The 9,798-nt window shown below is 41.1% G+C and overlaps 1 pseudogene; it reads left to right on the top strand.

The window, feature by feature from the left end:
• The first annotated feature begins 827 nt into the window (after nucleotides 1–827).
• LOC123076042 (putative disease resistance protein RGA1) lies at nucleotides 828–5,936 on the top strand (annotated as a pseudogene).
• The last annotated feature ends 3,862 nt before the right edge of the window (nucleotides 5,937–9,798 follow it).

The following is a 9,798-nucleotide window of genomic DNA, read 5'->3' as shown; positions in this document are numbered from 1 at the left end:
ACCAATATCAAAGTGTCTTCCTTCCTCAAGTGCCAAGTAATAGTAAGTGAGCGGGTTGTATGTTAAAGTGAAGACATGTAGCCCTCAAGACATTACTAGTACAGTAAAAGACATTGCAGTAATTAGTTATGTATAATTGCTATGAGATGTTGGGGTGAAACAAAAAATGCTAGTGTCATCCGCCTGCACATCTTCCCCTTGGCTACCATGTCTTGGCCCAACAAGACTGTCGTCTGCCTGCTTGTGTCTTACGTCAGCAGGGGCATTGGCGGAAGGTCAAGTACAGTTTTTGTCCGAACACATATATACAAAAGAACAGAATAGAAATTCATACATGCCACTTTTCACTTGAGTAGAAGATCATCCAGCTTTGTTTCCAGTTTAAAATTATACCCGGTGAATATTTGTAGTTATTTACATCAGCTTTGATTCCGGTTTTCTTTATTTGTTGTATGTTCAATCGGAATGGGTGCCCTTTTTATTTGTAGGGAAAACACATTGAGTGACTGTCATGTCATTTTGAACATTATAGGATTGCATAGATGTTGATTGTGTACAGAACAATCATAAGGTTGTTTACATAAAGTTGGAGTGGATTGAAATGTTCCTCCGAAATCTAGTACAGATAACTCTTACGAAAAATTCCTGTAAATTGCAGTCCTAAAAATTGAACCGTGCATGGAGTAGAAAGGAAAATGAAAATCATTCAAAAATCCTATGGAAAAATGCTTTTGAATCAAAGTCAACATCTCCATACATCGGTGACGAGTAGCATGACACGACAAAGTTAACTGCTGCTGCTGCAGGCAGGCAGGCTCCGTCCATCTGGTATCCAGTCGAAGCTCCTTATCGCCATAGACCTCTCTCTTCCACCGCTGCCGCTGCCGCCGTGCACCCATGGACGTCGTGGGCGCAGCATCCTGGCTGGTCCAGGTTGTGCTAGAGAAGCTCGTCGTCGACGGCATCGACGCTGCCTGAGCCGCCGCGCGCGGCCGACCCCGACCCCAGAGGCGACATCCACAGGCTCCGCTCCCGCCTGCAAGGCCTCCACCTCGTCCTCTCCACGGCCCAGGAGTGCGTGCCCAGGGCGCGTAGCGAGGCCCTGCTCGGCTCCCTGCGCCGCCTCCACGGGCTGGCGATCGACGCCAACAACCTCCTCGATGAAATGCTCTACCACCAGATCCACCGCCAGCTCCATCCGGATGTGGGGAGCGACACTTCCTCGTCGTCGTCGGGCGTCCAGTCGGTGGGCTCCAAGATCCGTGGCGCTAAAAGGGCACGAATTGGTGGGGATGAGGATGCCAGCACCGGTCGAATTCATGAGATCTTGAAGCAAATGTGTGAAGCTGGAGATGATGTTCGTGAGGCGCTCAAGATGGAGAAGCTGGACGCTGTTGTCACCTACGGAGGTCTGAATGCTGGTATGGATCACCGCCGCCCGACAAAAGCTTTTGTTACAGAGCCGAAGATATTTGGGAGGGATGCCGTGAAGGAGCGCATTGTGGAGACGCTGGTGAGTGCTGAGGCTTGTGGTGTCGATTTGTCAGTCGAAGGCAAGGTGGGGTGTTGGGAAAACTACTCTAGCACAGCTCGTTTACAACGATGCGAGAGTGCAAGGTTGCTTCAGCAAGCGGATATGGGTCTCGGTGTCTGCTGACATTGATGAAGTAAGGCTCACTCGTGAGATGCGGGACTGCGTGTCAACTGGTGTCAGCAAGCATGAAGGAATCAAAAACCTGAATAAACTGCAAGAGATTCTTGATGAGGATTTGAAGTCGAAGCGCCTGCTGCTTGTTTTGGACGATGTGTGGGAAGACAATGATAAAAGCCGATGGGACAAGCTATTAGCACCTCTAAGAAGTTCAATGAATGGCAATGTGATCTTGGTCACAACTAGCAATCACTCTATGGTAAAAATGATTTCTACTGTGGACCCTATTCATTTAGATGGCTTGAAAGATGAGGACTTTTGGCTTATGTTCAAGTCATGTGCATTTGGTGATGAGAAATATGAAGGACTTCCATGTTTACAGGTTATTGGGCAGCGGATAGCTAACAAGTTGAAGGGTTACCCCTTAGCTGCAAAGGGTGTTGGTGCACTGTTGAAAAGAGACCTTGATGGTGGGCTCTGGATGTCAGTTTTGCAAAGTGATGAATGGAAGCTACAACAAGGGCCGGATGATATCATTCCAGCATTGAAGCTCAGTTACATACACCTGCCTTTCCATCTCCACAGGTGTTTATCTTATTGTTCGCTCTTTCCTAAGGGCAACAGGTTTGATGGATTGGACTTGGTTCGCATTTGGATATCACCGGGTTTTGTTTCTTCTAGATGTAAACGAATGGAGGAGACTGGGTATCAATACTTGATTTTGTGGACCGAGGGTTTTTCCAGAGAAGTACATACTATTATATGCATGATCTGATTCATGACCTGGCACATATAGTTTCTTTAGCTGAATGCCATATGCTCGACAACTTTGATTACGAAGTGCAACAGTTCACCCAACTATTCGACACCTATCTATCAATACAAGAATTGCTTATACATGGAACACAAGTGCTCGAAATTTTTCCAAGAGTTGAAGGAATTTCAAGTGGGAAAGACTAAAGACTTTCAGATTAAACAGTTAAAGGGGTTAAGAGAATTGGGAGGATCAGTTGCAATTTATAATCTGGAGAATGTGGGAAGCAGAGAGGAATCGTGGAATTCTGGATTAAGGGACAAAATATACATGCATGATTTGTTACTTTCATGGTGTAAGAGCCGGTTTGATGTGAGTTCTGTTACTGAGGCACAGGTGCTTGAGGGTCTTCATCCACACTCTGCTCTCAAGCGCCTTCATATAACTAGTTATGGAGGTATTTGTTTTCCGACATGGTTGAGCTCCAATTTTTCACTCACCAGCTTAGAGTCTATCTATCTGGATAATTGCACAAAATGGGAGCTACTTCCACCACTCGGGCAATTTCCACTCCTTAAAACACTAGATCTGATTCAGTTGTCTGCTTCAACAGAAGTGCCAATGATGTCCTGTGGCGATTGGACTGAATCTGAAAATAATGTCCTTTTTCCATGTCTAGAAGAACTTGTCGTAAGAGATTGCCCTAAACTAAGGTCATTTGCATTACCTCAATGTTCTTCCAATGACAAAGGCTTTCACTCATTTGGTTGCCTCCGTCGTGTTAACATCTACAACTGTCCTCAACTGATTCACTTACCCCAGTTTGGTGAGATGACATCTCCATCCACAATGTCTCTTGAGGGAGTAGGATCGTTTCCTCACATCAGACTATTCATGCGAGCATTACATATCAAAGGGAGTGTTAGTGTGAGAACCTTGGATGAGATATTACCATTAGTTCTGACTTATTGCAGGCTTTATGGCCTTGTGAAACTAACTGTTGCAAGCTTCCTGGATCTTGCATATTTGCCATGGGAAATTTTCAGCCAACTTCTCTCCTTAGAAATGCTGGTAATTGTGGATTGCCCAAGGTTTTTCTTGCCTTCGTATTCGTATGACCAAGAAATCCCATCTTTGCTAAAGAAGCTTGTAATCCAAGAATGTGGTATCACTGGGAAGCAGTTATCTCACTTGCTGTTGCAACTGCCCTTCCTTTATTTCTTGACTATTGGAAGCTGTCCAAAAATAGCATCATTGGCAGTAGGTGGTCTGATTACTGGGAATTTTAGCTCCTCAGCATCTTACAACCACAACTGTACAATTGATGGCTTGTTGCAAATCCCATCCGACCTCTTAAATCGGCTTGAGTATTTATGCATAGAAGACTTCCCAGATCTGGTTCTCCTGTGCAATGAGGGCTTTCTTGGATTTATCTCACTCAAAACACTACACATAACAGGGTGCCCACAATTTTTCTTCTCTATAATGACAGAAAAAGAATCTAGCGACAGCTGGTTCCTCCTACCACCATCGATACAAGACCTTATGGTTACTCACATGGATAACAGGTTGATGTCCTTAATGCTTTCTAATCTCACCTCGTTGTCCATCTTGGCAATATCACGGAGTCCAGAGCTGACATCTATTGTTCTCCATTCTTGCACATCTTTAGAAACATTTATTGTTGAGAAGTGTGCTAGGTTATCTGCTCTGGACGGCGTGGGGTCTCTATGCAGTATCAAGCACATGAGGATTTTTGAATGTCCCAGTTTGGCTATACCTTGTGGCCCTTCATCTCCAGATGAGCAGAACAAGGATTTGTACTTTTTACTTCAGCTGGAGAAGCTTGAGATCGATAACACTTCATTCTTTAACACGGCAATTTGCAAGAGCCTCCCCTCTCTCCAACATGTAGTGTTTTTCATGGTAATAATAACTTAGAGTAATTGTATTGATGTGGTGAATATGTTCGGTATACAGTGATTTCGCATGCCCTCACTTTTTTTTTCTCTGCAGGCGAAGAATGTGAGATCGTCCACAGAGGAACAAGACAGAGCACTGTCTCACCTTACATCTCTTCATATTCTTGATTTTTGCTATTGCTCTGATCTCATATCGCTGCCTAAGGAACTGCATCGTCTTTCCTCCGTCAAGAAATTGTCGATCAAGACTTGTCCAGGAGTTCTATCATTGCCAGAAAAGGGATTGCCAGCCTCCCTACATGAGTTGTATGTGAGCAACTGCAGTACAGAACTAAAGGAACAGGTGTAGAAAGATAAAAAAACGTCAGATGTGTTTATGTTGATAGACATGCAAGCAAGTTCATAAGTATATGCAAGATGTTACGGCTGTATTTTAGGTACTATTTCTATTTTCCTTTTTTGTATTTTTATATATGCAAAGTACCTTATTCTTACTGAAAACTCGATAATACTGACCAAACTTTTTTGTTGGCATGTTTAATTTGCAGAAACCAGAAAAAATGAGGACACATTCTGATGGAAATTGCAATTTTGGGCTACTAAGTCCATGTGGTGATTTATTGTCTATTTTGTGGCAAGTAGTGGCAGAAACAACTCTTTGATGAAGTTCCAAAGTGCAGGTGCAGATGGTTTTTCTATTGTCTGGTGTGGAATTCCCAAGGTATGCTACTGGTTATACACGTTTTCTGAACTGCAATGTAGTTTTGGTACCATTGTTACATCAGTTTTTTTCCCACATAGCTTCGTTTGTGGTACTGGAATGAATTTTTTTTAACCGCACAAACAACGAAAAACATTGGTATTTCTGACCGCCGTGATCAGCCCAATACTATAATACAGAATATATTATTCTTGTATGGGAAACTAAAGTCTAATATTCTGCAGATGTTTTCACCAGTAAGGTAGCGAGGTTGATATGGGTGGTCCAACCTCTAGTCGTGTGGATGTTGCTCATTTCAAGATAGCGCCATGGCAGATGTTCAAATGCATGATGTTGAGAATAGAGACAGAGAAGATACTGATTGTCAAATGTTCAAATGCAAGATGCTGAGAAGATAATAAATCCATGTGATTCATTTAGGTCTATTTCACGGCAAGAAGTGGCAAAGGAACAACACTTTGATGAAGTCCCAAAGTCCAGATGGTTTCATGAAAACCTTGTCTAGATTCAGCCGTTCTGTTGAAACTTTTAGTCTCCTGTGACAACTGTACTTCTATACATGGTGGAGCTTGAGATGAAGTAACCAACTAAAATAGCAGCAGATCACTAACACTCCTCAGTCACCATCTTGATTATGCGCTCTTATGGCAGTTTGCTAGTTATTTGTTGATAACTACAGACTGTGAAGACTGACTAGGTCTGGCTACTGGTTATACACACGTTTTCTGAACTCCCATGTAGTTTTGCTTATATCATTGTTGCAGGATTCCCTTTTTTTTCATAGCTTTGTTTGTGGAATTGGAATGAATTTCTGTTAACTGTACAAGCCACAAAATACACATAGCTTCGTTTTGTGGCACTGGAATATCTGACCGGCTGCGATTTTTCCTTTCTAGCTTCATTTATGGTACTGGAGTGTTTTTTTTTCTTCTCATAGCTTCGTTTGCAGTATGGATTTTCTTTCTCTCGTACGGGATATTAAAGATCCACCATACTTGCCCGGCTTGAAGTAAAATGAAGTCCAGCTGGCCAGATAGGTAGTTAGGTAGAAGTAAGACGTTACAGTTTGATCTAAAAAGGATCAAGCCGATCTACTTATACTGCTAAACATTTTCTTTTTTTCTAAACATGACTATCAAAAAATTCTACTAATTTGTATATCATCTTTTATTCTAAAACTGACTCATAATGTAGAATTCTCATTATGCCACGTCACTGACAATTGTGATATAAAATAGTGTGTCAATTAGAAAACCATCGCTTTAGTTTGCAGGGAAACCGTCTGTTGCTTCAACAGGTTGAATTCTTTAGTAACTGTAAACATAGCTGCTAGACAGAAGCCTTTTCGTGTTTCTAGAAAATGTTTCATGTAGATAGAAATCATGTCTTCTTTAGGAAGCACAGCAAATTTAAGACATTTTTTCTGGCTATTGGAGCAGCATCCCGGCCAGCAGGACCAGTGCATAACACGAGGCCCAAATGCAGCAGCAGCCGGCAAAATTCTAGTAAGGGTCACATATGTTATGCATGAGGAGAAAGAGAAACAGTGTATAGGTAGCACGAACGAATTGCATGCAGAGTGCAACCGTATACTCATGACTAGATACATGGTCATCTGATGATCTAGGCATGTGCATGTATATATACAATCCATCGCACAATGTATCCTTTCCTCAAGTAACAAATAGTAGAAAGTCAGCAAGCCATAGCTTTTAATGGAAGCATGTAACCCTGGACTTAGTAGTGGACTATGAAATGTTGGAGTGGAACAAACCACTGGGATTCCCATCGGTCTGCCGGTGGGAGCAAGAAGTATGAGATAGTTAAAGGAAAGGAGTTTCCTTTGAGTCTGGTGTTTTCCTGTATGAGCAAGAGCCAATCCATCTCACTAGTAGAAAAAAGGGCCTTTAGCCCGGTTCTGGAACCGGGACTAAAGGGTCGTTTCTAAAGCCTCTTCCTTTAGTTACCAACCGGTACTAAAGGAAATTTTATGATTTTTTTTAAAAAAAATTTGAATTTTTTTTGATTTTCAAATTTCTGAATTTTTTTAACCTCTAATCTCTAATCATCCCTCATCATTGCTTAATTTAACCTCTAATCTCTAATCACCCCTCATCATTCCAAATCATCTAACTTCCCGGACGGTCACCCATCCTCTCACTACTCCAGCCTAAGCACGCTTAACTTCCAGGTTCTATTCTTCCTCGTTTCCAAGTCTGCACTTATTGTTTTCCTGACAATAGTAAGATGTCAATTCTATTAACCCTCAGGAATTTAGCTTGAGCATGAAGTCACACATTTCATTGTTTGAGTTTGAAACTATTGTTCTAAAAAACAATAATTATTTAGTAACACTAATATTTCTTGAATAAGTAATTTGACCATAGTTTGACCACAGTTTGACCAGATTTGACCAAAATTCAAAAAACTAAAATAATTATTTAGTAACACTAATATTTCTTGAATAATTAGTTTGACCATTGTTTGACCATAGTTTGACCAGATTTGACCAAAATTCAAAAAAACTGAAATAATTATTTAGTAACACTAATATTCTTGAATAATTATTTAGTAACACTAATACTTCTTGAAGAAGTAGTTTGACCAGATTTAACAAAAATTCAAAAAAAAACAGAAATTTGAGCATAACTTGTTTTCCTTTTAGAATTTGAGGATTCTAAAAATTTGCAAACAGGTCGTAGGCTGTCAAAATCGGATGCGGATTTTCGTGAACATTTTGATATATTATACGTTTTTTCTGACATCATATGCAAAAGTTATAGCCGTTTTACATTTTCCCTACACTTTTTGCAAAACATGTCTAAATTTAAGTTTTTAAATTTTCCTAAGTAGTACATGTAGTAACATAACTACATTTGGAAGGATTTTAATTTTTGAAGTTTTTATCATTTTCTTTTGCTTTTTACAAAACTGAAAAGGCGATCCACGGGGGGGTGGGGGTAGAGTTTGAAAATGGGATCTTTAGTACCGGTTCGTGCCATGAACCGGTACTAATGCCTCAAACCCCATTAGTACCGGTTGGTGGCTCGAATCGGGACTAAAGGTCTAACCTTTAGTACCGGTTGGTGCCACGAACCGGTACTAATGGGCATCGCACCCTTTAGTCCCGGTTCGTGGCATCAACCGGGACTAAAGGTCCCATTTGAACCGGGACTAATGCCTGTACGGTGCCTAGCCGCTCGAACCGGGACTAATGCTCACATTAGTCCCGGTTCGTAATGCAACCGGGATTAATGCTCTTTTCTGGCCGAACCAAAGCCCTGTTTTCTACTAGTGTCTCCAGCCCTGCAAGCCGATTAGGTTTCTCTAGAAACAGTCGTTTGAGGGTCAGTCATGGTTAGTTTTGATTGACTAATCTGTAGCTAGGAATTTGTCAGCCAAATGATGGTATGTAATGCCTTTTGTATCAGCTGGCTGGAAGCCCCATTGGTATCCAGGCAGGACGGCTGCAAATCATTTTGTATCAATTCAAAATTAATTCTAGGCGTCACATCTGTCTGAATTGTTTCTTGTGAAATTCTAGACGTGTTCATCTATGCTAATGTGAATTGTGGCAAAATTAATTCGTCAAATATATTCAATTTTATGTCAAAATAGTAGGGGAAGACAACTGGTACAAGTGCTAGATATCCATACGTGTGAAGCTATCCGCGTCAAGCTAAAAGAAACAGCCGTCGTGATGTGACTTACACTAGCAGGCCCTGGCGAGCATCTATGTGTATGCTCATTGCGATGTGTATTACAGATTTCTTCTAGCCTTTGCTAGTCTCCGAATAAAAGGTTCATATTTCTTGATTTCTTCTACATAGCGTAATTTGTCAGACCACCCCTAGCTAGAAGTTGTTCTCCAATTTGTTGATCACTCTTCTTCAATGCAATGTTCATATTGTTTTAGCTAGTGCCAACAAATTTGCAATATGAACGCACATGGCACAAGTAGGTGGCTAGTGCAAAGCTCCACAGCGTACAAGTTTATCACAAATTCACAGTGGGAAGCATCAGCAACTTGAACCAGTTGTTACTCTTGGCACGTTACTGGATCATATAATGTTTTTAATGCCCATATAACAATTTAGTCAAGAGCCGAACAGATAAAACCTCTCAAGAGGTTTCTTCCTTAGAACACTCTTGATATTCGAAAATATTGACACAAGACACAGATTCCTTCCTTCAAATAAAACTTTGATGAACATTGAAAGTGACACAGATAACATATCTTTATTTTGCAGGCACACATGGTCAGACATTTTTTTTCAGTTAAGGACCGGTGAATGGAAATGCCATCTCCCACTTGCTGGCTTAGAAAAAATGATTATGTGCAATTAGGTCAAGACTAACAAAACAAATTCTTAGACGACTTAGTAATAGCAAAATATATCTAAATGAACCTAAAAACAATATTATTATAGTGATTACCATGCACCGTGCTAGTTCTCAAAATGAAGCGAGAAACATTTTCTCAAGCTAACAGAATCCTAATCAGGTCCTATTTCAGTTTGCGACGTCCACCTGAGGAGGAGCCGAGGAGGTGTGTTGGAGATGTCCAGAGCTAAGATGTACTGTTGGTTGTGGAAGCTGCACTGAAACAAAATGTAAGGCAAGCAATCTTAGACTTACTGTGCACATTCAAAAAGCAGAGGAAAGCAACCTTGTGTCTGTGCGCACTCTGTTATTTAGAGATGGCAATACATTCATACAGTTCATCATAATATTCTTGTTGTTCGCAAGT

The sequence above is a fragment of the Triticum aestivum genome, chromosome 3D, assembly GCF_018294505.1.
Source record: "Triticum aestivum cultivar Chinese Spring chromosome 3D, IWGSC CS RefSeq v2.1, whole genome shotgun sequence".
Classification (NCBI taxonomy): domain Eukaryota; kingdom Viridiplantae; phylum Streptophyta; class Magnoliopsida; order Poales; family Poaceae; genus Triticum; species Triticum aestivum.
This window is presented reverse-complemented; position numbering and strand designations above follow the sequence as displayed.